Source organism: Mesocricetus auratus, unplaced genomic scaffold (genome assembly GCF_017639785.1).
Source record: "Mesocricetus auratus isolate SY011 unplaced genomic scaffold, BCM_Maur_2.0 Super-Scaffold_100007, whole genome shotgun sequence".
Classification (NCBI taxonomy): domain Eukaryota; kingdom Metazoa; phylum Chordata; class Mammalia; order Rodentia; family Cricetidae; genus Mesocricetus; species Mesocricetus auratus.
The window spans coordinates 41,197,965-41,224,237 of record NW_024429191.1 but is presented as its reverse complement, the minus strand read 5'-3'; the positions used below and the strand labels follow the sequence as shown (position 1 = coordinate 41,224,237).

Here is a 26,273-nt window from a genome sequence, read left to right as displayed (position 1 = left end):
ATGCTTTTTTTCATGCACTTTTTTTTATCTTATTTATTTGTTTATTTGCTTAACTGTTATGATTTCCAATTGTGTTGTTGGTTTTTTAAGGCGGGATCTGAAAGGAGCTGGTGAGAGGAAAGAATATGATCGAAATATACTATATGAAAAATATTCTTATATAAAAATTTTAGAAGATCTACAAATACTAGAATAAAGATTTTTTAAAGGGGTGCAGGGACAGGCTGGTAAATACCACTACCCATCAAGAGAAGAGTACATGGCATGGGAAGGGTTGGCAACCACTCTGCCATCCTGTGAGAAGGGTAGCACTCGGCTGTGGTACAGAAAGAAGGAAACCAAAATCTTTTTTTATTATTATTTTTAAATTTAAATTAGAAACAAAGTTGCTTCACATGTCAATTCCAGGTCCCTCTCCGTTTCCCTCCCTTCCTCCCGTGCCCTCCCACCAACCTCCCCAATATCCCCTCATTTCCCCAGGGAGGGTGAGGCCATCTATGGGGGTGTCCATAGTCTGTCACTTCATCCAGGGCAGGGCCTAGACAAGAGTTCAGGGTGAGAGTGCATCTCTCATTGTTGGATGGAAGTCCAAAGTCCATTTGTATACCCGGGATAAATACTGATCTACTACCCAAGGCTCAATAGATTACCTAGGCCTCCTCACTGACACCCACATTCAGGGGGTCGGAAACCAAATTCTTAATGGCATCATATCAACCCTGGAGCTTGGCCTATTGCTGATCTTCCAGTTACAGCAGCTGGTTTACATGTTTCCTATAGGTCTCTGAATTGGGCTCTCTATAACTTGCAGCATAATACAGCTACGTAGATAATGTTGGGGACTAAATAAAATAAAAGTTTATTTACATTTCCTAAAGACATATTTTAACAGAAAGCAACTTTGAGGTAGGAAGAGGGGCTTGGGGATATAGCTGAGTAATAACACACTTGCCTAGCATGTCCAAGGCACTGTATTTCATCTTCAATGAGGAAGAGAAGGTGGGGGAAGGGAGGACTCTACCAAGGAATCAGAAAACAGAAATGGCATTTGGGAGGCAGAGTTAGGCATATGTCTGAGTTTGAGGTCAGTCTGGTTTACAAAGCGAGTTCCAGGACAGCCAGGGCAATACAGAGAAACCCTGTCTCGAAAAAGAAAAAAAAAAGAAAACAGAATTGGTATGCTCCTTTATATTGGTAGAAAAACAAGAACAAATGGGATAAGGATGTGGAATAGCTACAAATTTTTAAAAAGAGATTCATAAAACAGGGAAATGAGACAGAATTTATAATATTATTATGAGAAATGTAAGTTCAAGGAGTTTTGGAGTTTTTAATTTTATTTTACTACATCATGGAGAATGCCAACAATATCTAGGAGTAAAAACATTACAGTTCACACAGGAGTCACAGGGAAATGAATACTCTGAACTCAAACTAATAACTGTAAAGACCTCTGGAGTCTAGGCTAACTGCTATAGCCTGGTCTCTATTCAGGTAAGACCCTAGATATGACCCATCTCTTTCTCTCTACAGTGTAGGAAGGGGTGTAGAATGTACCCTTGTGGTCACAGTCTAGTGTTCAGATACTCAGAGTCCAGCCTGGCCTAGGCTGCCAAAAGAGGGAGCAGTAGTTAATCTCAACACAGCAATGATGATGGACAGCAAATGGCAGCCATTGCGAAGTCCTGCAGAAACTCAGCCACATTACTAGTAAAAAAAAAAAAAAAAAAAAAAACTAATCATCTTTTAAATTATGCTGGATCTAGAGAGATGAATGAGCACTTGTTGCTCATGTAGAGGACCCAGGTCAGTTCTCAGCACCCACGTGGTGGCTCACAACTTTCTGTAGCTCCAGTTCTAGGGGATCTGACACCCTCTTCTAGCTTCTGCAGGCAGGGCACTAGGCCCTCATGTGATGCACTTTCATGAGCATAAAATAAGTGTTAAATATGCTCTTCAGACACTGAGTATTGTGGCAGACTTCTAAAACTTGTACTCATCTAGTTAATTTGCTTACATCACACTAAATTACTCAATAAATAAAAGGCTTAATTATTCTTATAAAATGAAGATTGCAACCACTCAGCAACAAAATGTTTTTGTAACACCAATCCTCTAGAATGAGGTCATCTTGGAGAGGGCCATGGTAAAGACTGGAAGATCACTAATGTTTCAGAATAACTGTCCATCCAACAGGCAAATGTGCAGATCTAGGATTATCACAACAGTATCTGCCATTCCTCAAGTATCACATGAGGCTCCTCTTCCTTCCTCCCTGCATTCTCTTTCCTCCTTTAGTCATTTGTTGCTTTTCCTTCCATTTGATGCCAAAGTTTAGTCTGTTCTCCTTATAATTATCATCTGTGCCTTGTATAAACCACTCAAAATTTAACAGCAAACCAAAGTTTATTTATGAAATATACCCAGTATGTTGTGAAACATAATGCAAATATTGGTTGCATCTTTTTCTTTTCCTTTGTTAAGACTACACCTTTCCTCTAAGGCTTTCTGTACCTCTGCATTCTCTCCATTCTGTCTGAGGGCCTTCAAATCATATTCAAATTCTCCCTCCTCTTTCCTTTCCTTTCTGCAACTGACCAACTGGTCAGCGAATCCTACCAACAGTTTTAGATGTGTCCCTATGCTGTCCCTTTGCTTTTGTTTTGTTCCAAACCTAGAATGTTTTATGTACATGTCTCAGGTCTCAGGTCTTCCTGACTCCTGACTCCCATACCTTTGAGACAAATTAAACAACCAATTAAGCATCTCATCTGTATTTCTGTACCAGAATCTGTGTTTTTTTGGGTTGTTATTTTGTTTTCAGATAGGATTTCACTATGCAGCTCTGGCTGGCCCAGAGCACTCTATGTAGACAAGGTTAGCCCCAAACTCATAAAAGATCAGCCTGCTTCTGCCTCCCCAGTGTTAGGATTAAAGATATATGACACCATGCCCTGCCAGAATATTTCTTAGACAACTCTGCAGACTTCTTTTTTTTATAATAATTTTTTAATTTAACTTTTTACACGTTACTTACAGTTCCCTCTCCCTCCTCTCCTCCCCCATCCCCCGACCCCTCCAGCTCCTCACCCCACTCCATCCCTGCTCTGCTCCCCAGGGAGGGTAAGGCCTTCCATGAGGGATTTTCAGAGTCTGTCATATCATCCCAGGCAGGGCCTAGATCTTCCCTCATCCAACAGCAGAGTTCTTGTCCCAACCATTATACTCAACCTCATTCATTTCTCCTTGACTCTCAACACACGCAAGAAATTCTAGTCAGTATCTTTGATATTATATATGGGCAAAGACTTTTTAGTGTCACTGCTTTTAGGTACCCACCTTCCTGACAGGAGCCCGTCACCCATGCTCAGTAAGTAAGCCCAACAAACTCATCAGTTCCCTGGGATGAACTCGGATGAAACTGGACCTTGGTTTGTCTTTGGGACCTTATCAGAGGGAACACACATTGCTTAGTTCCTCCTCCCCACCTGGGAGAAATTTCTTACAACAAATAGTAAATTCACTTGTTAATGATATCTTGTCTTGTGGCATTCAGAAAGAGAAACAGTAACTAAAATAAAATGACAGAAGGATGTAATGATGGAAATTGTTTTACTAAAGAGGAATTTAAACATATGAAAATTAAGATGGCTGGATGTTTCCAGAATGGAAAACTAAAAGTTTACACAAATCATGAATCATGAAGGTCTGAATAAGTTATTTAACGTACACAAAGGATGAAACTTAGAGATGATTATACGGTTATTAAAATTTCAAAGATCATCAATGAGAAGGACTGGCTAAAATGTGTATGTCTAATCTAACTTTATTTAGAAAAGTTTGGTTGTTGAAATATTATACAGTAGTTAAAATAGCAGACTAGTGTAACTAATCTTCTGGCCATTCAATATCCAGACTCGAAGGCTATACTAATGTGGATGGGGGGACTAAAAGTCACTGAGGCCCCAGGGGACTGTGAGCCATCTCTTGAAATGTTCTGTAACTGTAGAGTCACCTGTTCTCTTTTTCAGTCTTTGCATTTTAACCAGCATCAAGTCTACAAAGAGGAGGATCAACACGGAGGAAGTTCCCTCACTGCTTCCAAGGGAGCCATAGTCATGCCAGGCCTTTGACTTATCCTCACAAACATGGAACAATGGGTAAAGAAAGGTTAGAGGAGCCAGAGGTTACTCTCAAGCACAAGTGACCTCTGAAGACTAGATCCTCAACTGGCCTTGACAGTCCAAAAAGAAAAATTAATTTTGACCACATGGGTGGTCTTAAATACTAAGCAGAAAAGAATAGCCAAAGTCTATGAAGATTGGTAATAGTCCCCAAATACCAGACATAGGTCTACATGAAATGCTATTTAGACAACTATATCAAGTATTTGCTTCTGAATTAAAAAAAAAAGTTGTTCAGATAGGATACTTCAGAGCTTGACTCACTACAGTACCTGTCCATAGCCAAGGGAGACTGGTCCACTACTGTTTACAGTTCATAGTCTGGTCCCAGTTCTAGCCTGAGTCTGCCTCTGCTTCCCATCCAACACTGTCATGTAAGCAGCTGAAAACTCCTGCATCGAGTGCCCGGGCACTAACCACCAAGCCTTCCTTGCCACGAACCTGTGGACTATGGTAAACCCTTCCCCTCGGTTCTTCTTTTAGACATCTGGTCAAGGTGACTGATACAGAAAACTGGTGCCATGGCTATGATAAACCTGACCACTTCCTTTGAAAGCTTTTGGACCTGGTTTGTGGAAGAAATGTAGAAGGGTTTGGAAAGGAAGGCTAATGAGGAGCTCTAGAATCCAGTCAGCCATTAGTGGGTGATTTTAATGGACATTTAGACAGTCAATATCATAATACATACAGTAAACTATTTCAGAGGTTTCAGAGGGGAACATGGATTCTGTCAGCACCTGGCCTAGAAACCACTAGTGTTCCATCTGGCAAGGAATCTGGCTGCATTCTGCCTGAGTCCTGAAAACTGGAGTAAATCTGAATTCAAAATTTATGGACTAATTTGTTTTGTGGGAGATATTTCAAGAGAGCATAGCACTCAGACTGTACTCACTGCTGTCATAGCTAAAACTGCACAAACACTTCCCTAGGCAGTCATTTTTCACCAAGGTACCCAGATTTATAGAGAGTAGAAAGTGGAGAGGAAATGAGTTAAAGTTCAGGACAGGGAAGAAACAGACAGGGGGGATACAGTTGTTTAAGACAAAGATCAGTGACATTAAGAAAAAGCTTCTGGCTTTGTGGTGGGACAAAAGGGGAGGAGCCTGATCTCACCAATTGAGATCTCTAGGGCTTAACGTAAACTTCATTTGAGAGTGCCTGCAAAGAGCTATCGGGGCACTTCTTAAGCTCTAAGCAGCTTGTCATCATCCATCTTGCTGGTTTTGAAGACTTGCAAAATGCAAAAAAAAAGGAGAATCATGAAAGCTTGTACTGAGATTCCAGAAAGCTGCTGAGACAGGTGATATGCAGCAGGGTCAAATTCCCTCCATGGAGTTCCTGAACAAGACCTAAGTGAGATTGTGACAGTGAAGCTCAAGTCACAAAAGTTGCGGAAATTCCAGGGTGTTGTAAATGTGAGGAATGTGGGAAATGCAGGCACCAAGGAAAGCTGTAGGCACCAAGGAAAGACAGGCTAGGAGAGGGGCCACATATATTCCCATACCCTCACAACAGACTTGAAAAGGTGAGGCTATCCAAGCCCACTGGAGCCCCAAGGGTGCCATCACAAACTTCATATACAAGACCCAAAGCTACCGGTTTGTGGGTCTTTAGATCTTGTCTTTCCTTGATGTGCCCTGCCCCCCATTTCCTTCCTTTTAGAATAGGAATGTTCACTCAGTGCCTTTGTACACTGGGTGTAACTTTTTTTTTATAGAGACTCAAAGTTATGAGTTTGCCATTTTGGACCTTTGAACATCAAAAATGTAAGACTATGGGAACGTAAATGAATTGAAAGCACTGTTGTATTATAAGCTAGCTGTGAGCCTAAGGGGGCCAGAGGTGGAGTGCCTTGGTTTAAATGTAAAATGCCTCCCAGAGTATCACATGTTTGAACACTAAGTCCCCAGATGGTAGCTCTGCTTTGAGAGGCTGCAGAACCTTTAGCAGGTATAGCTCAGCTAAAAGAAATAGGTCACTGAGGACAATCTATGTGCTATACAGCTAGCCCTGGTTTGGCCTGGCCCTTCTTTCTCTCTCCTCGCTTTCTCTCTTCCCATCTGCTGTGACAGTTTCACCAGTCCCAAGTTCAGATGCCAAGACTAAAACTAATAAAACCTTCCCGAAAGCTGATTTTTTCCATGTATTTGTAAAAACAGATGACAACAAACAGTCACAAGAAAAATAACTACTATAGATACTCAAATGCAAGTATGAAAGTCAAGGGGTCAGAGTGCCACAGAGGGAGTTTCTTTTACAGAACATCCAATTGTATGAAGAGTATGAAAAAGAAATTAAGATAAAACAAAAGTAATGAAAAACCAAAATAACTTTCCTCAACATAGGAGCTGTATAAAATAGGTAACATAACTATAACTCATGACTTCACCCTGCAAGAAATAAGAGATACAGTGTCACAATAACATGAACACTAGGTAAACTGCCCTATACACAGAGCATGGGAGACTATTTCCAAGAACATTTGAATATTATACTTAAAGGTGAAAAAAATAAAGGACAAGGAAATTGAGAAGCAGATGACAAGGTAGAGAGAGTTGGCAGGCAGAGAACATAGCATTAATAGCTACCTTGGCCTCACAAATACAGAATCAAAGATACTACATACAGTTGACACACTAGAAATAAAGATGTAATGCATTATTAAAAGTGACAACCAGCTGGGTGGTGTTGGCACACACCTTTTAATACCAGCACTTGGGAGGCAGAGGCAGGCAGATCTCTTTGAGTTTAAGGCCAGCCTGGTCTACAGAGAAAAGTTCCAGGACAGCAAAAGCTACACAGCTAGGACTACACAGAGAAAGCCTGTCTTGTGGGGGGGGGGGAACAAAAAAAGACTGAAAACAGTGATATTATGACAGTGTGCGAAGGTACAAAGTTAGGAGTTAAATTCTCATCTATCATAAGAAGGTAAAAAAGCATAAATTTGAAACAATAGCAATATCAAGAGAAATCAAGCCACAGCCAGGGAGCTAATACTTGCAAATGATAGCTGATAAAGGATGTCATTCACAGTCTATAAAGAACTCTTAAAACTCAACAGTGCTTAAAAATGCACGAAATTTCTGAGTAGACATCTCATCAAAACCAAACAAGACACACAGATGGAAAGCAGGCATCTGAAAAGCTCCACGGATCACCATTAGTGGACTGCAGATCACAGCAGTGAAGGGTGGGCATGGGTGTTCACACCTGTAATCTCAGCTACTGGGGAGCTGACACAGGATACCTGCCAAGTGTTTGAAGAAAGCCTGAACTACATGTGAGACCCTGAATTAAAAAGAAAGTGAAAGCCCAAGCAATAGCATGATACCATTAAACATTAATCACTAAAACCTCAATCAGTGAAAACACCAAATGCTGTGAAGGCCATATGTTTAAGTTTCTTTTCTGCTGTGATAAAACACACCGATGAAAGGCAACCTAGGGGACAAAGGGCTTATTTTAGCTCACAACTTTAGATTACAGTTCATTCTTGTGGGGAAGCCAAGGCAGGAACTTGAAACAACTAGTCATATCTATAGTCAAGAACACCAAGAATGAATGCATGCCTACCCATGTTCAGCTCCCCTCTCTGTACGTACACATCAAGACCCAACTCCTAAGAATGCTGCAGCCCACTTTTAGGCTGGAACATAATCAAAACAATCCCCCCAAAACATGCCCACTTGATCTAGACAATCCCTCATTAAGACTCTCTGGTGATTCTAGACTTTGTCAGTTGACAAAAGTGGTTGTCACAGTGTGGAAACAGCAGCAAGTCTCATTGTTGGTGGAAACCTATATATTATAGTTGTTTCTTGCAAACTGTATCAAACTAAACAATAATTATATTGTATGACCCAATAATATACTACTAGCTTAACCAAAATGTTATATCCACACAAAAACTCATACATAGATGTTTTTAGTAGCTTACTCACAATGACCCAAACTGGGAAGCAAGCAAAATGTCCTTCAGTGGATGAATGTATACTATTTAATATTATATAATGTTTATAAAAAAGGGCCATTACACTATTTTGGTCAACTCTCTGTCACTGTAACAAATCCCTAAGATAATCAACTTGTTAAGGTAAGAGACTTATTATGGTTTAGTCTTTGAAGTTTCAGTCTATGAGAGGTTAGTTCCATTGGTTTTGGCTTATGGTAGCCTATAACCACAATGTCAGGCAAAATCATTCACCTAGTCAGGAAACAAGTGGGAAGGGCTAGAGAACAGCCCCCATAATCTCCTTCAAGGGCAGAGCACACCCCCAAAACCTGAAGGCCTCCTTTTAGGCCCTACCTTTTCAGTTTCTACCTTTCTACCAAGCTAGGGATTAATTTAGGGGACAGTTATCCAAAGCACAAATTAAGAAAAGGCCTGGGAGAATTGAAAGGACACATTAGTGAGTAAAAGGAGCCAATCTGGTAAGACTGCATTCTGTATGGTTGCCACATTTAACATTCCAGAAAACACAAAACTACGACATTAGGAGACAAACAAACAAAAGCCCTACTATCAGTCGGGCTCAGGAGGATGAACAAAGAGGCAAAGCATAGAAAATGTTCTGCATGGTACTAAAATGATGGATACATGTTATCCTACATTTGTCCAAGAACATACACCACCAAGGTCAAACCCCAGTGTAAACTATGTGATGTACCAACACAGGTTCACTAACACAATAAACATGTCAGTCTAGTGAGAGGTGTTGATAATGGAATGCTGTGTGCATATGTGAGCAGGAGGTGTTGTGCTTAAAACTGATCCAGAAAATAAAATGTATGTACACGTTTATTTATGGGGGGTGCACATGCCATGGCACAAGTGTGGAAATTACAAATTTTAGGCGTTGGTTCTCTCCTTCAGTTGAGACTTATAAGGGGTGAGTGTGTTCCAGGGATCAAACTCAGGTCATCAGGCTTGGTGGCAAGGGTTCTCCTCAGAGTCATCTCTCCGGTTGCTTGTGTATGTATTCTAAATGGCAGTAATGAACATAATCAAATAATTGCCTCTGAGAAGGACACGGCATGAAAAAGTAAGGCAGCTCTGGTCTGTGCTCTCGCCAACCCCAGTCCTCTTTCATTCTAACCTGTGCATACACCACCTGTACAATCAAATTAAGAAAAAGCAATTCGAGCACTGCAAATCCAGTGTGAGGTAGGCAATCAACAATCGGTTTTACAGGCAGCACTGAGCCTTTGGACTTAGAACAAACGAGATTTAAAAAAGAGTCTGAGACAATTCTGTGAACACTCTCTACAAGGAACTAACTACGTTATCACCTTGCAGCCCCACCTTAACTTTGTAAGGGCTTTTCCAGGGCTGGCCTGCCTTTAGGAATCTTGGTGTAGTGCTTTTTAGAGATACACGTTCTCCAACTAAAGTTAGTAGAGACCGCTTTGAAAATCAAACAGAAGGGAAAGCATAAGAGCTCTACATTCATCCAAAAGAGCTGAATTACTTGTTCACTTTGTTAGAAGCAAACAGTAGCTTCAATGTTTAGAGATGTTTTTGCAAAAAGATAAATGAATCTTTTTTTATGAATGCAAAATCAATTTCACTCATTCTGCTTACACAGGAATTGAGCTAGGAATGTAAAACACTTGTAAATATACATATTCCTCTTTCCCAAATGCTCATTCTACACCATGGCCACTATGAACAGCACTCCAGAAGGGGGTGGGGGATACAGCTTCTGAACAAAAGACCCCTAACACTCAGAAGGGGGCTCCAGCCTGAAGAGGACACAGTGACTGCTCTGTGCTGGGTTACAGTAAGACATAGGAGGACACAAAGCAGCAGTGTGTGAGGAAAGATAATGCTATGGTCTGACCACTCACAGGGAGCCCACACACTGGCTGCTCTTACTCATCTCCAGAAGCCAAAATACAAACTGACTCTGGAAAAGCAGCTTCCAATGTACAACAGTCGGAAAAATGCAAGGGCACCTAGCCCCAGAATTCATTCTGCTTGGGTCCTGGCCTCTCCTGAGCACTGTGTAGAGACCAGTAAGATCGCTGCTGCCTGACTCCAAAGCTTGGCACCTCTGAAGAGAAATCCCTCAGCATTGTGTAAAGATAAAGCACATGGTCTCCAGGCAGCAAACACCAAGAATAAGAGGCTATGTGTTTGGGGGTTGGGGTACTTTGTGAATGAAAAGATCTGCTTCTCCACATGCAGCCTTGCTTTAAGGAGAGATGGGAAAAGCTTGACCCCCAGTTTTGTGACGTTCCATGCAAGTCAGAGCTGACTAGTATAGATCACAATGGGCTTCTATGCCTGGCTCACAGTAGCTATGTATGTCAAGATTACCATGAGCTACACCCCCCACTTAGTGCTTTGGTTTTCAAAGCATTTACACACACACACACACACACACACTTACTGAGACTCATAAAATTCAACTGACAGAAGGGATTTTTGTCTTGCTTAGGTCTGATTTTGCTTTGATTCAGGAGCTTGTTAAGTTGTCCAGGCTGGCTCTAAAACTTTTAGGCACGTATAATCCCCTGCCTCAGCTTCCCCAGCAGCTGTGATTACAGACATGTACTACTGTGCCTAGTTTTAGAAAAGCATTATTAGCATCACCTTACAGATGATAAAGCTGGGGGTCTAAGTGGTTTCATCATTTGCCTGAGGGCCACACAGAAAGTCTTCTGATTCTCAGGAAAGCTAAAATCCTCTAAGTTCAGAACTGGAAGAGACAAAAATAGCATAGCCCCATCTTTCATACCAAATAGTATCAATGTATCTAACTTCTGCTGTTTGCTGAACCCCCATGTTCCAGTCACCAAACTGAGTACTTTGGGTGAAAAAGAACCTAGTCTCAGGTTTGTCCAGCTAACAGTTGGACAATCCTTCTTTATCTGAAGCTGAAATCTGTCTTCTTTATCATGGTACACACTGTTTCCAGTTTTGAAAGAAACTGGAACAACAAAGAATAAACTGCCTCTACCACATGATCTCTGGGTTTATGGAGGTAATTTTCTTTCCCGTTGATCTTCTATTCTTCAAAGCAAGCATCCTTACAGGACTCAAGGTTAGTTCACTGAACTGCCTAGAGATTTTTTTGATTTGCCAAAATCCCTCCAAAACTACCCAAAGCCTTAACATGCTTCTGATATAGTCTTCCTGAGTTAGGAATCCTTTACAACAACAGAAAACACAAGAAGGTTTAGATGGCACAACTCAAAGTCAAGAATCAGGACAACTTGAGTCTGCTCACTAGGTGTTCTTGGGGGTCAGTTTTTCCCTACCTCTTGCTCTTGCCTACCTCCCTCATCCTCATGGCAGAGATGTGGTTACAGAAGTATTAAGTTTCACACATCATAACCTAGCACATCAATTAAACAAAGGTGTTTTGTGAAGTTCCACCAGCTCATTCTCTTGGACCTAACACATCCTTCAATTAACACTGAGGCCAATGTTTTAGTGTTACCCAATGAAAAGAAGAAAACCCTGAGCTGTCCAAGAATCTTAACCTTGGAAAGAAAGTGAGGTAGAAGCCAGGAAATCAAACAAGTATTCAATGAAGTCTGACCAAGGCTAAGCCAGTCTCTATTACAGAATACTAACAGTAATACAGCAGATAGGAAATGCAACACAATGTATTGCTTTTAGTCTCCCTTTAGCCATGGGGCCTTTGGTGGATGATTGAAGCCACAGATATTGAACCCTACTTATGCTCCCCAATACACATACAGTCCTATAAATTTAATTTGTAAATTATGCATACTAATATATTAACAATAATAAAATAAAACAGCTATGAAAATACACTGTAATAAAAGTTGCGTGTGAATGTGGTCTCTTTTTCAAAATCTTGTACTATACTCTTCCTTCCGTCAATGGCTTGAGATAATACAATGCCTACATTATGAGATAAAGGGAGGTGAAGAATGTGGACACTGGAACAGCACTAGGCTGCTAGGTAAAGGTTATTTCAACACCCCCATAAATCTACAACTGATCTGACAACCAAGATGTAGACTAAGTGACCAATGGGAGGATAGGTTACACAGCATGGCTAAGGGAATGATTAACATCAAGGCAAAGAAGAGTAAGATAATGGGAAATTTCATGTTGAGCAACTAAAACTTATGGTTTATTTCTGTGATTTTCAAACATATTTGAGACCAAGGCTGAGACATAGCTGACTAAAAGCATGGAAAGCAAAATCAGGCATAAGGGAGTGAGGGTGGGGAACAACAGAAAAGAAACTAAGGACTTTAGGCTCCAGTAGACACTATTAAGCAACAACTGACAAGGAGAATTATATAAGTTATTTGCATATGACAAAATAATTAAAAGACATTGTTAACTAGGGGATACTAACTTTTAAGAATTGTGATTAGGCCAGCACTTCTGGGTGCAGTGAACAGCTGGGGGTGCCTATGAAGGCTCTTCCAGCATGAGTGAATGATCTCACCATGGCTGCATTGTTAAATCTATGTCTCATCTATTACCACTGTTTGAGAACAAGCATCCGTGAATTCACAGCTTAACAGAACTATCTTGTGTTCTCATGATTTTAATTTGGGGAGAGCTTTGTTAAGCAGTTCTCAGGTACTCGTGTGACTTCAGTCTGAAGTTGACTGGTCTGTGGTCATCTGGAGTTGTGGCTGAACTGAACATCTCGCCTGTCTCACCAACATGGATGGAGTCAGATGGAGCTCAGCTGGGCTGTTACGGTGACCTCTCCAGTATGGTTGTCTCCCAAGAACTAAATTCATTACAGAAGGCCTCAGAGCTCCTGCAAACAAGAAGCTGCATGGCCTTTCCCAGCCAGTCTCAGCAGCCACACTTATCACTTCTGCCCAGATGTCCAACCCAGACAGTCCTAGGCCTGCACAGATTCCAGATGCACACCCTCTGTGGAAGAAGGGGTGAGGCCACACTGCAGAAAAGCATGTGGGTTGGGTGGAAGACAGGATTGAGGCTGTCTCTGGAAAGTAATCTGTCACACTTCAGTGGACATTTATTGTGCCTCTGTTTCCCAGAATGATGTCTGAATCACTGAACACCCAAACATGGAAGCAGATGTGAGTTCTATCGACAGCCAAACAGTTCCAAAGATGCAGTAAGAGCTGCCATTAAGTTCCTTCCTGGTAAATACAAGATCAGCAGTATTCTGTATTCTACAGCTAGCTGGGCCCTCTCTTCACCCCAGTGCCAAGGAAGCAAAGGAATGATAAAGAAACATTTTGTGTATCATTGTGTTCTTCAAAACCAAGTTCTTTTCCTAATGAAAATGTCTGAGGAGATATTAGTCTTACATCAGGTCATATGGAAAAATGGTAGAACATTAATTAAACCTGCCTGGCTTAGAGCCCTGTAAGCTTCTGCATTATTTCAGCTCTTCTAGGACCACAAGCATCTCTAATAATTTTAATCTTTATATTGTATAATATCTACTTAAACATATACCTAGTTTACTTTGGATTTGTAAACTGGAATTTTTTCCTTTCATTTTCCAGTGCCTGACAGCTGCCACTAGTGTCTGATGTACATCCCTAATCCAAAAGCCTGAAATGTTCCAAAGCCCAAAGTGGGTTACAGATTAAGAAACCTTACTTGGTAGAGGTATATTTGTCTGTTCCGGGTTTAATGTAGACTAGGCTGGCCTTCCAGCTCATTTAATGTGCAGCCAAGGTTGGCCTTTATCTCCCAATCCTCCTGACTTAGCTTCCTGAGTACTACAATTACAGACATGCACCACCACATTCAGCTTACCAGATAAAGTTCACTTATGGACTTCAAATTTTGAAATCAGGAACACTTTTCTGCATTTTAGAAAAGGTATACTTTGGCTGGTGAGATGGCTCAGAGGTTAAGAGCACTGGCTGCTCTTCCAGATCCTGAGTTCAATTCCCAACAACTACATGGTGATTCACAATCATCTGTAATGAGATCTGGTACACTCTTCTGGTGGGCAAGCATACATGCAGACAGAACACTGTATACATAATAAATCCTTAAAAAAAAAAAGGAAGGAAGGTGGGAAAGAGAGGCAGGCTGGAGAGATGGCTCAGTGGTTAAGAGCACTGACTTCTCTTCCAGAGGATCTGGGTTCAATTCCCGGAACCCACATGGCAGCTAACAACTGTCTACAACTCCAGGATCAAACATCCTCACACAGGCAAAACACCAATAAAATAAAAATAATTTTAAAAAGGAAGGAAGGAAGAAAGGGTATACCCAACCAGAGCAGAAAAAAAGCTATTTGATTCTATATATTTATTTTGTCTTTTTTGTTGTTATTCTATTTTTTGTGCATAAAGGTTAATGACAAACATTTTGGGGTTATATCAGTACATGGTGTATCTAATGTCTTTATTCTGTTCAATGCTTTTGGTCTTGAATTTGGCTTCTTCTGTTGCTAATACTGCTGATTTTGACTTGATAAGTGGAATAAGCTTAAGAATATTTGTAACAGTACTAATATTTTGGCTTATTTCTTGTACTTTTACTTTTAACTCAGTTCAACTTCTCCTATCCCCATTTTGCTGTTTGGTATGTTTCTTTCGGGCCTATTCATTATCACAGTCAATCCCTGGTATTTGGGAAATACAATCTGAATGTCCCTTATCTCAAGCACCAGAAGTGTTTCAGACTTTATGACTTTCTGAATTTTGAAATATTTGCAAAGACTTTACAGGTTGAGCATCCCAAGTCTGAGAAGCTAAACCCCAAACTGCCCTGAGAAGGGCTCGGTCTTAGATTTTTGATTTTTCAGGTTGGAGAGGTTTAACCTATGCTATATTGGAATGTGCCACTATTAACAGTCATGGCCAAACCTTTATTAATATCCTCAGTCACATCAACAACAAAAATGCATGTTCTCATCCTCAACCTGTACTGAACAGTACAAGTTCAGCCAGGCTATTTCCTGGGTTTTCCCTGCTAGACCCATCCTTCTCAAGAATCTGCACTTTATACCACATCTGCATTTTCAGCCATTGGTGAATATAACGTACACAAATTCATTTAGTCTTTCCTGCTGCAAAATTCACTGCTCGCCACAGTGTCTTACACACTTCATTTTTCTCCATTTCATATTTCCATTCTGACCCAGTGGCCAATATCTAACTTGATGTTTAATTATTTCTTCAAATGGGATAAACAGTTCATGTCTAAAAAGATCTCTTTTGGCCCAATTCACTGAATAGTATCATGACAGGAGCATCTGATGTCTGACATCTGACCATCCAGTGAACCTTTTCCTTCCTGTTTGTGACTCCCATCTCCCATACCTTATAAGTCTCAGCTGAAGGCAGGCTCTGCCTCCCATTATAAGCTGAACCAGTTGTCTCCTATCTCAGTAACCCATGGCAACCAAGAAGGTCTCTTCACCTGGATCTAGGAACTAAGGCTGCAGGCAAGGATGACCATAGGAAATGTTCTCTAGCAGCAATGTTGGTTGCAGTACACCAAAATCCTGGTGCACAGAGGACCAAGACACTGGAAAAGTCAGTGCCAGCTGCAGGTGGTATATGCTGTACCATCTGTGACCCTGAGGCAGTGAGTCCTCTGCTTGGGTCGATTCTGCACGAATGTGCAGCACTTCAGCATTTTTCCTGGCTGCCTGGCCTTACCCATGCAGCTAGTGGCTTACCAGTAGCTCTCCAGCCCTCTTAACAATTCCTTTTTCTCAAAGGAATTATCAGTCGGGCATTAGTAGCTCATTCTTTAATCCCAGCACTAAGGAAGCAGAGGCAGGCGGATCTCTGTTAGTTCGAGGCCAGCCTGGTCTACAGAGCGAGTTCCAGGACAGTCTCCAAAACAATACAGAGAAACCCTGTCTCAAAAAAAAAAAAGAAAGAAAGAAAGAAAGAAAGAAAAGAAAAAGAAAAAAGTAAAAAAAAGAAAGAAAAAGGAACTATCATAATCACTCAAAATCCTTTTTCTCTCTAAATGTGGCCTATGGAAATGCAAGCTCTTATGGGTAGCTATAGAAGACGTGTACTTTGTTTTTAGTTCCTACAGACTTCTACTTTCTTGTACTATGGCAAAGATGAAAATTCCAATGCCATCCTACTTCTCCAAACTCACCTGCCTCTCCCCTTAAAGTTAAACATACGCCTTTGGTCCGTGGTATCCTAATAACGCCTCACATAGAGGATGATTTAAAAGTTCGCATGCTAGAGCCTTGGAATGAATGAACTGGTTCTTGGTTCCTTCTCCTGAATGTAGGGAAATACTTCTGTCTGGTGTTAGATCTCTGAAAACAAAAAAAGGAGATGCACTCCTAACCCAAGGAAATATTTAAACATATAAGCACATTTTCTGAGTTAGTACTACTTAAAATAGAGACACATTAGAATCTAACAATAGAAAGATTTCATTATGATAATATTATATGCACTACAATGTTAAGAATATTTGGGAGTATTTACAAGAAGAAATGTTATGATACCCTGTTCCAATTAAAAACTGAGTTTGAATATATAGTACATATATATTTATATTACAATTTGTTTATGTTTCATATGTGTCTTACCCAAAGGCGTAAGAGGGTGTCAAACTCCCCAGAACTGGTGTAACAGACAGTTGTAAGCTGTCATATGGGTGCTGGAAAACTGAACCTTAGTCTTCTGCAAAAACAGTAAGTGCTCTTAACCATTAATCCACCTCTCCAGCCTCCAGTATGGTTTAATTATGTAAAAGTGTATATGTGTGTATATCTGTATATATGTGTATACATAAGATGGAAATACACACAGACATTAATACTCATCACTGGGAGGCAGGATGATAAGGAATTTTATTTTCCTGGTATATTGTTAGGAATAAGGAATAATGAGTTGGGGTGGCAGGTGGCAGATCCCCAGTCATGTGCTGGGACCACGAGGATCATGGTCTGGGTGGGTGATGGACAGTGAACGGCAGATGGGGAAACAAAGACATGTCGGTGTGACTCATGGAAAGTTTTATTGAGGGGGAGGTAAGAAAAGAGGTAAAGGGACACCGAGACATAGAGAGGACAGAAGAGAAGAGGGAGACAGGAAAAGTCCTGCCTGCCCCAGGGGAAGAGCAGGAAAGAGTGGGAAAAGAGAGAAAGAGGGCATAAGAGGGCAGCAATCTTTCTTTTAAAGGGGTCCTTTGCACCTGCGTGCAGACTAGCAGTCATGGAACCCTGGGCTGACCAGGGTATTGCCTGAGTGCATTCTGCCAAGTGACAGGGGCAAGTCAGCATAATGCCTGAGTCCTTACATTTGTTTCTTCATTTCCTACTAGAAAATGAACATGTATTACTTATGTCATTAGACAAAAACATTGAAAACCCACTCAAGTAAGTTCAATGGTCTGCCCCTCTCCCTGTATTGCCTTTTAAACTGTTACCATAACACCTTCCTGTTTAACCTATAAATTTCCTTGCCTATCACTGCCCCTCAATATATTCCATGTCCTGACGACATCAAAGATCTAACTACTCCAATGAGAAATGGTGACACATACCCATAATCCCATCATTCAAGAGGCTTGCAAATTTGAGTTCAGACTGGGGTGCAGAGTGACATTCTGTCTCGAAAATCCAAGACTTAATTACTCCTTAACATTTCTAGATTCTTTCACAACTTTACTTCTTGGTAAGTATTGTTTCCTCCCACTCCTCAGAAAACATCTTTCTATTCTTCAACACTTGGTCCCCAGTCTCCAAATCCTATGTCTCTTTTTCCACTGCCATGGGAAGAAATGAGTGCTTGACTGGGTTCACTCCTCTTGCTTTAGTCAGCCTTACAAGGTTCCCCCCTCTGGTACACTGAGCATGGTCTCTGAGATGTCTATAATGTACTTTTCCACACCTATATCCCCTACATGACCACAGAGTTTTGCAGACATGGTTAAGGAATGTGAGATACTGAGACTATACTGGATTGTCTGGTGTGTCCAATGTAGCTGTAATACAGACAGCAAAGACATGAGTCAAGACCAAAGGCTGGAGTGTAAAACGGTAGTAACAAATGTGTGTTTAAAGCCACTAACTATGGTAGTTTGCCATAGAGTGACTAAAAAATAAATACATTCCCTTATCATATCAATAGTACCTTACAATAGTAAAGGAAGAAACATGGAAGCAAAAATACAGTTAACATCTACCTGGTGAGAGATCAAGTGTCCATATCAAGGAAAACAACTGGAATGATGATGGAAACCAAGGGAAAGCAGAGGCAAGAGAAAGAAGAGAGTGTTTAACATATTTGCAACTTCAACATTTGCTATATTAATTTCTTTAAATATTTGTTGAGAATCTACTAATGTATATTGTTCCAGGAACTCATATAAGGAAATACTATTATCCAATTTTACAGAGGATGGAAATAAAGCAAGAAATTATGCAAGTGGCCCAAGACCTCTCGGCTAGTAAATAAGGAAGCCAGGATAGTAATCCAAGACTAATAACAACAATCCAGAAACATGAAGTGCTGATGTACTGGAGGATTTGCAGGAACTTGCCCATTGATATAAGAAGGCTGAATATAGGCTTTTCTTTCTTTTTTTTAAGATTTATTTTATGTGTATGAGTTTTTGCCTGCATATAAATAAGTGTACCATGTGCATGCAGAGTCTACTGGAGCCAGAAGATAACACCAGATCCCCTGAAGCTGGAGTTACAGACAACTGTAAGCCACAATGTAGGTGCTGGGAACCCAACCCAAGCCCTCCACAAGAGCAACCAGTATTCTATCTATACCACTGAGCTATCACTCCAAGCCCCTTGTACGTAGCTTTTGAAAGACTGAATCTATCAAATTAATGCTCTTGATGTTCAGTGAGGTTGTCTTCTAAGTTGTGGAATTCGTTCCTGAATTCAAATCCCACGATGTGATACAGAAGGAAAGCTCAAGGCTTATGAAATGAGATCTCTCCCTCTATACAGATGACTCACACCTCTGCCCCAAATCGTTGGCCTGCAGAAGCCTGCAGTACACAGCCTACAGCAGGGTCTCAGTCTGGTAGAGCTAAAGGAAGTCCCAGAGGCTGTAAAAACTGATGCTCCTCCTGATCAGGACTGCTGCTGGGAGGAGGAGGGTGACAAAAAGCAGGCAACCGCAATTAATTTCAAGATGCAAAGACTTTTAAATACTCAGCTGTCTGAGACACTGTCTTTTGGAAAGTTTCTTACACATTTGCAGTAAGATTTGAAAGAAGACATGCGGTAAGAGGGAAACGTGACTTCAGGAAAGACTTGCTACAGTTGGATACCTAGGTCACCTAAAGACTCATGTGTTAAAAACTTGGTCTCTAGTCTGACACTACTAGAAGGACATGTAACTTTTAAGGGACAAAACCTAGTGACAGACCTTATGGTCCCTGAGGACATGGCCTTGAAGGTCACTGAGAGATACTTGTCTCTTCCTCTTTCCCCTCCTTCACATCCAGTTACGGTGAGTGGCTCCGCTCTGCCACATGTTCCCATATGATGCACTGCCTCTTAGCACAGGCACAAAAGCAATGAGGACAACTGACCACGGAGCATCAAAGCTGTGAACTAAAATAAACCTTTCCTCTTTATAAGTTCATTGTGATAGTAATGGAAACCTCCTTAACAAAATATGCAAAACATCGATCACCTGCAATACAGAACACTATGGACAATCCAGTCAGCCAACACGATACATTCACTCAGAGTCTCCCTAAAACAATACTGAGAAATAAGGATATTTTTAATTTAAGATATACAAGGATTGAAAAGATTCAACCCCAAGTATAGGAACAGTTAGATACACATGCAAGAAAGAAAAAGCAATAGGAGAAAAAAGCTCAAGGTAAAGAAAATGCTAAATTTTAAAGGGATCACAAACAATACCAGACAAAAGTACTCAAAAGAAATTCACACCCAGACATACCATCAAATGGATGAGTTCCAAGCACTGTGCTGACCTAGAGAAAATGTTTTCTAAGGGGTTAAGATGCTTTGGAGGTATCAGGACCAAGGAATGCCTGGGTCCTATTTAGGGGCCTCAAACTAAATGTGGTAGTACACGGTGAGTAAGTCACATTAGAAACAGAGCAGCACTCTCTGCATGACTCTTCAACCTCCACAAGACTAAATAGAAGGACTTGGGGTTGGGAGAAGGGGATTCTAACATATGTGAGTAAGTCACATAAGAAACAGAGCAGCACTCTCTGCAGGACTCTTCAACCTCTCCAAGACTAAATAGAAGGACTTGGGGTTGGGAGAAGGGGATTCTAACATATGTGAGAGGCCCCTGACCTCCACTTAGCCCTCTGCAAAGCAAGCTATGACCTGGCTTCCCCACCCTGCCACCTGCACAAGAGGTGGGAGAAAGACCTGACTAGATGAAGTCCAATGAAACAGGCCACAGCAAAGTCTACAGCAAGGAGGGGAAGAGAAGGAGTGAGACCCAGGCCTGACCTCCCGAGTCAGCCAGGCCATGTGTGGGTCAGCCTTGCAACCAACTTCCCGAGAACAAACATTTATAAAAAAATAAAATACTGGAAAAACAAAATAATTGGTTTGCAATTAGAATTCATAAAGGAAACAAAGAGAACAATTGCTAGAAAAGGCAAATTCTTCCTAAACTTTTCTAATTTTTACAACTGGATGATGGGACACTGGGGTCTGAACACCTTGACTCTGTGTGGAACTTTGTGAAAGGATGTCCTGGCTTGAGTTGTTTTGGGACAAGGTGGCTAAGTATCCCATTTCAGTATTACTTCACCAACACATATATACTATTTCCATAACCACAAATCTGAATCTCAAGACCTATTTCCCCAGGCAGCAACTAGGACCATCAACTATAAACTCATTATATATACATTTAAAATTCTTATTCATTTAAATTTTCTTTAAACCTCATCTTTGGGGGCTGGAGAGATGATTCAGAGGTTAAAAGCACTTACTGTTCTTGCAAAAGACCTGGGTTCAATTACTAGCCACACACATGGTATGGGTCACAACCATCCACAACTCCAGTTCCAAGGGATCTGATACTGTCATCTGACCTCTGTGGGCATGAGGCATACACAGTGTCCACAGACACACATGCAAGCAAAACACTCATACACATAAAATAAAACAAATGAATCATTAAAAATTAAAACCCATCTTTAATTAAATTTGATTTTGTATTAACCTTATTTATTTATTGTGGTGCTAGGGATCAAACCTGAGATTATAAATAGGCTACAAATGTGTTCAACCACTGAGCTCCTAACACTTATTTAAGGTTTTAAATCCCAAGTCAAAAATTCAATTGTGAGCCTTCAGAGTGGCTCAGCAGGGAAAACACTTTGTCATACACTCTACCCTGTTCTTTCATCTGAAGAGCAAATTCTTGGGTATAATCCTGGCAATCACAGTTTGATCCCCAGAACTCAAAATAAAAGAAAAAACCTGCTCCTGAAATTTGTCCCCTGATCTCTACATGTGTACATGTGCTCCTGGTACTCGTGCATGAAAACATACATACCTACATATATATACATATACAAACACACACACCTCCCCAGCCCCTTGAACACACAAATAATAAAATATATATTTTAAAAATTCAACTGCATATAAAACCAAACTGGCAAACAGCTGTAAAGGGCCAAGTAAAGAACCAAGTGAACGGTAAGAGCTGTGACACATAGAGACCTCAGGTCCAATAAAAGATCTCATTCAAAAAAGTAAAGAATTTCTGTAAGATAGCTGTGCCAATTTGTGTTCTCTGGGCTACCCTTTTATAAAACACAATGAGCATACTATCATTCTGCACTCGGCCCTGTTCATTTATCTATAGAACACCTTCCTATTCTTGGGTTATAATCCTGAGAATCACAGTTTAAAATGGCAGTGTGCATGTTATCAGTGAACCAAATGGCTATCGTTACTTCACCATTCTTTTATGTTTAGATGTCCAGAATACCATACAATGACCTGAATGTTTGTGCTTCTATTAGACAAAAGGATATGGCCATTTGTGAGCCTAAATTAATTTCTCTGAATTTAGTTTCCCAGCACTTCCCACACACAATTAGCTTTATAAATAAAACTGACCAGAGCGCTGCAAAGATAATATAATCATCTTAACATTGTGCAAATATTTTAAAGTCTTAAAAGAAATCTCTTCGGAAAACACAGTCAGAGCTGACCATTGCACCTAAATATGAAATAAAACAGAAACCTTTAGGTCAACCAACAGACTGCATTCTTTTCATTCCAGGGCAAAGGCTAGACTTGCTTTTTAGTTATTGTTTCCCTTTTGTTCCCCAGACTCATAGAGCCTTATTTGGAAGTTTCCCTTTCTGGCCTGCAATTGCTAGAGAGGTATGATGGGGATGTTCAAAACACTTTATAATCATCATTCCCTAAAGCATAAACACAATCATACACCTCTAAAAACTACAGGGGTCTTTATGATGTAAGTGTAGTTCAAATCCTTGTTTTATCAACATGAAAAACCATCCAGTTGAAGGAAGAAGAAGGATCTGAGAGTGTCTGAGTCCAGAGTTTTGTCTATTTGTCCAACCTATTGCCTAGAGAAAACAGGATCTGTTTATTTGGCTGAATCCATTTTTTATCCCACTTCACCAGAAGTCTCCCCCAGTATTCATCTCTTCAGGCTTATCCACATTCCATTTTTCAAACACATACTTCTGACTCTTTGAGCCTTGAGGGGTGGTGAGCTAAAAATTCCTCCAGGGACCATGGAAGCAATCACACTGTGAAGCCTTTCTGTGGATATAAGCCTAAGCACTCTCTGGGCTCTCCTTCCCCCTTATCTGCTCACAGCCTTTCCCCAAGTCCTCCTTACATGTTCCAGCACCCTGCCACCACCCCCTTGAGATGGGGTCTCACTATGTAGCTTTGGCTGTCTTGGAACTCACTACGTAGACCAAGCTGGCCTCAAATTCACAGGGATACACTTGCCTCCAACTCCCAAGTGGTGGGATTAAAGGTTGTGCCACTACACCTGGCTATCTAGTTGCCTCTTAAAAATGTTCAGGGGCTGGAAGAGATGGCTCATCAGTTAAGAGTACTTATGAGCTGCTCTTCCAGAGGACCCAGGCTCAATTCTCAACACCCATACGGCAGCTCATAACTGTAACTCTAGTTCCAGGGGATTTGGCACTCTCACACAGTCATATATGCAGGTAAAACACCAATACATATAAAAATAAATCTTTAAAAAACAATAAATGTGCAGTGTGTTTCCCTGAGCAAAAAATGGGAATAACGGTCAGCCTGTGGAGGGTTCCTATAAAGGGCTGTAAAGAAACTTGCATCAGTCTAGAGATGAGAAGTGCATGTATGTGGAGACAAAAGGAAGGCCCAAGTATCTTCCCTGGGTGCCACAGGAATGGCACCTGACCAGGCACATGTACAATAACTCTAAAGAAGGCAACAGTTACATGAGCTAATCCAAGTCAGGACAGGGAACGATCTTCAGAAAAGCTAAAAAGTCTATGCCCTAAACATTGCACCTTTTGTCTCTGTCTCTGTCTCTGACTGTCTGTCTCTGTCTGTCTGTCTGTCTGTCTGTCTGTCTCTCTCTCTCTCTGTATGTGTGTGTGTGTGTGTGTGTGTCTTATTGTGGTTATTGTGGTACTAGGGCTGAGACCCAGGACCTCACAGGTGCTTATTGTAAGTACGTATCTCTAAGCCAGTGGTTCTCAACTTTCCTAATGCTGAGGCCCTTTAACACCATTCCTTATGTTGTGATCTCCCCAACCATAAAATGACTTTTTTGCTACTTCATAACTGTAATTTTGCTACTTTTATGGGTCATGATGTAAACAGCTGATATGCAGGATATCTGACATACTACCCCCATGGAAGTCACCCATAGATTGAAAACCAGTGTTCTAAACCATGTGACTGCCATCTTGGGAAATTCAGTTGCATCCCCTTGCAAAAGGATTATCCCAGCTGGCCTTGTCTTGTTTACTCCTCCTGGCTGAGGGGCAGAGAGGACCTACGTATTCAGCTGTTCCCCACTACCAGTCTTACACAATTCTGTCTTAATTGCACATGGCCTTGGGGAGGTGCTCACACATAGAAATTGAGGAAGATTAGGAGAAGAGGATTCCATCTATGTGGCTGAAGGGGTAAGGAGCCTTTCCAAGTGTGGCCTGTTGAGGTGAGGAGTATCCACACCCCTGTATGTAACCCCTCACCTATGTTCTGTTAGTTCCTCTGAGTGAACTTTGGCAGACTTGTGCTTCAGTTTGTCATTGGGACCTTACAAAGGAATAGACTTTGCTTATGCTTCCCTCTGGGAAGGAATTTTAACAGCATGCTAAGTAAGCACTCTACCACTGAGTTTCACACCAGGTGTGTGTGTGTGTGTGTGTGTGTGTGTGTGTGTGTGTGTGTGTGTGTGTGTGTGTGTATTTTTATAAACAGGAGAAACTGGTGTATACATAGTCTGGCAGGTTTGGTTACAATTTCCAGGCACCAGGAAGAGATTAGAAGCAGGTGAGAGGTGAGGAAGGCCCAGAATGTTGACAAGCTATACAGGCTAACTCCAGGAGGCTCTCAGAGTATCACAATGCAAGTCCAACGGCAGAATTAGCATTAACAGTGATGACACAAATGGAATAAGAAAACAGTTCACAAAAAAAGGTATCTTCCCAGGTGGTGGTGGTGGTGCAAGCCTTTAATCCCAGCGCTTGGCAGATTACTGTAAATTCAAGGCCAGCCTGGTCTACAGAGTTAGTTCCAGGACAGCCAAGGCTGTTCACAGTGAAACAGTGTCTCAAAAAACAAAACAAATGAAAAAGAGGCATTGCAATACTTTAAAGACAATTTTATATACAAAATGGCTAGCACAAAGTTCAGGATACCACATGATATAGAAGATGTGACAATGAATATTCCAAGCACCCACATCAGACAGCTTACAACCTCCTATAACTCTGGTTCCAAAGGATCTAATGTCCTCTTCTGTCCTCTGGAGGCTACCTGCACACATGGTGCACATATACACATGCAGGCACACATACACGTAAAATAAAACAAAGTAATTCAAACCAAAGCATAAAGCACAAGAACAGAATGCCCCAGGAAATTAACATGTCAGGGAAGTTGTACACACACACACACACACAATCAACATATAAGCACACAGAAATATGTACCTCTCCCACACACTTTGTTTACCTACAAAGAGACTTTTTTTTTCTTTATTAGCCTTAGGTCCATTTTGTAAGCATATAATGCCATGTAACTTTGACACACTGTAATGTTTTCAGATTGAAAGAAAATGAGAGATCAGAATATAACAACAGATAACTTCCTAATACTTTTATGAGCACTGTAAATAGTCTCTTTGTTTTATCTATTTTGACATCAGAAGGTTAAACTGCTGATAATTTGACCTCCAAGATTTTTTGTTCAATCTGGCTATTAATATTAGGGAGAAACACAGGACCCATTAGAAAAGAGATGAGCTTGTTGTCACATAAAACAAAGAGGATTTTCAAGGGTTTTGGAGGTCATGAGCACTAGTTCTTCACTAACTATAGTTTTGGGTCAAATTTGTGACTTTACTTTTCCAGGATTATCATAAGCCCTAATTGTTAACATTTATCCACGATAAGGTTACATTTGGAACAATTGGATGGAAATGAGGGGAGGATTGAGGGAACAGGATTAATTGTGCTGTGCATGACGGTACATGCCCATAATCCCAGCACTCAGGAGGCTGAGGCAGTAGGTTTTCCAAGCTTGGTCTACACAGCAAGAACAAGCTACCAGGGATACAGAACAAGACCCTGTCTCAAAACAAACTCACACTTGTTGTTCTAAAGTAAGAAGATTAAAAAAGAAAATGAGCAGAGGAAGATACTAATAGAAGAGCATCTTTAACCAGCATGAGTTACCAAAATTCAAGGAAGCCGGTGTAAGAAAAAAAGGACCAGTTAAAGAAACACACTTTGGCCCTGCAACCAGAACCAAAGAAATGCACCCTGGCCCTGAAGCCAGTGCCAAAGAAGCACACTTTGGCCCTGGAATCAGAGGCAGTGAAAGAAATACACCCTGGTCCTAAAACTAGAGCCAAAGAGCTGAAAAGGACCAGAGAAAGAAACACACTTTGGCCTTAAAACCAGAGCCAAATCTGACC

General features: G+C 40.9%; 1 protein-coding gene across 8 annotated transcripts in view; it reads right to left on the bottom strand.

Annotated features, from left to right (window-relative positions):
- The window catches only part of Specc1 (sperm antigen with calponin homology and coiled-coil domains 1), a 262,889-nt gene that overhangs the window by 119,529 nt on the left and 117,087 nt on the right, over positions 1 to 26,273 (bottom strand). The gene's annotated exons all lie outside the window — the stretch shown is intronic.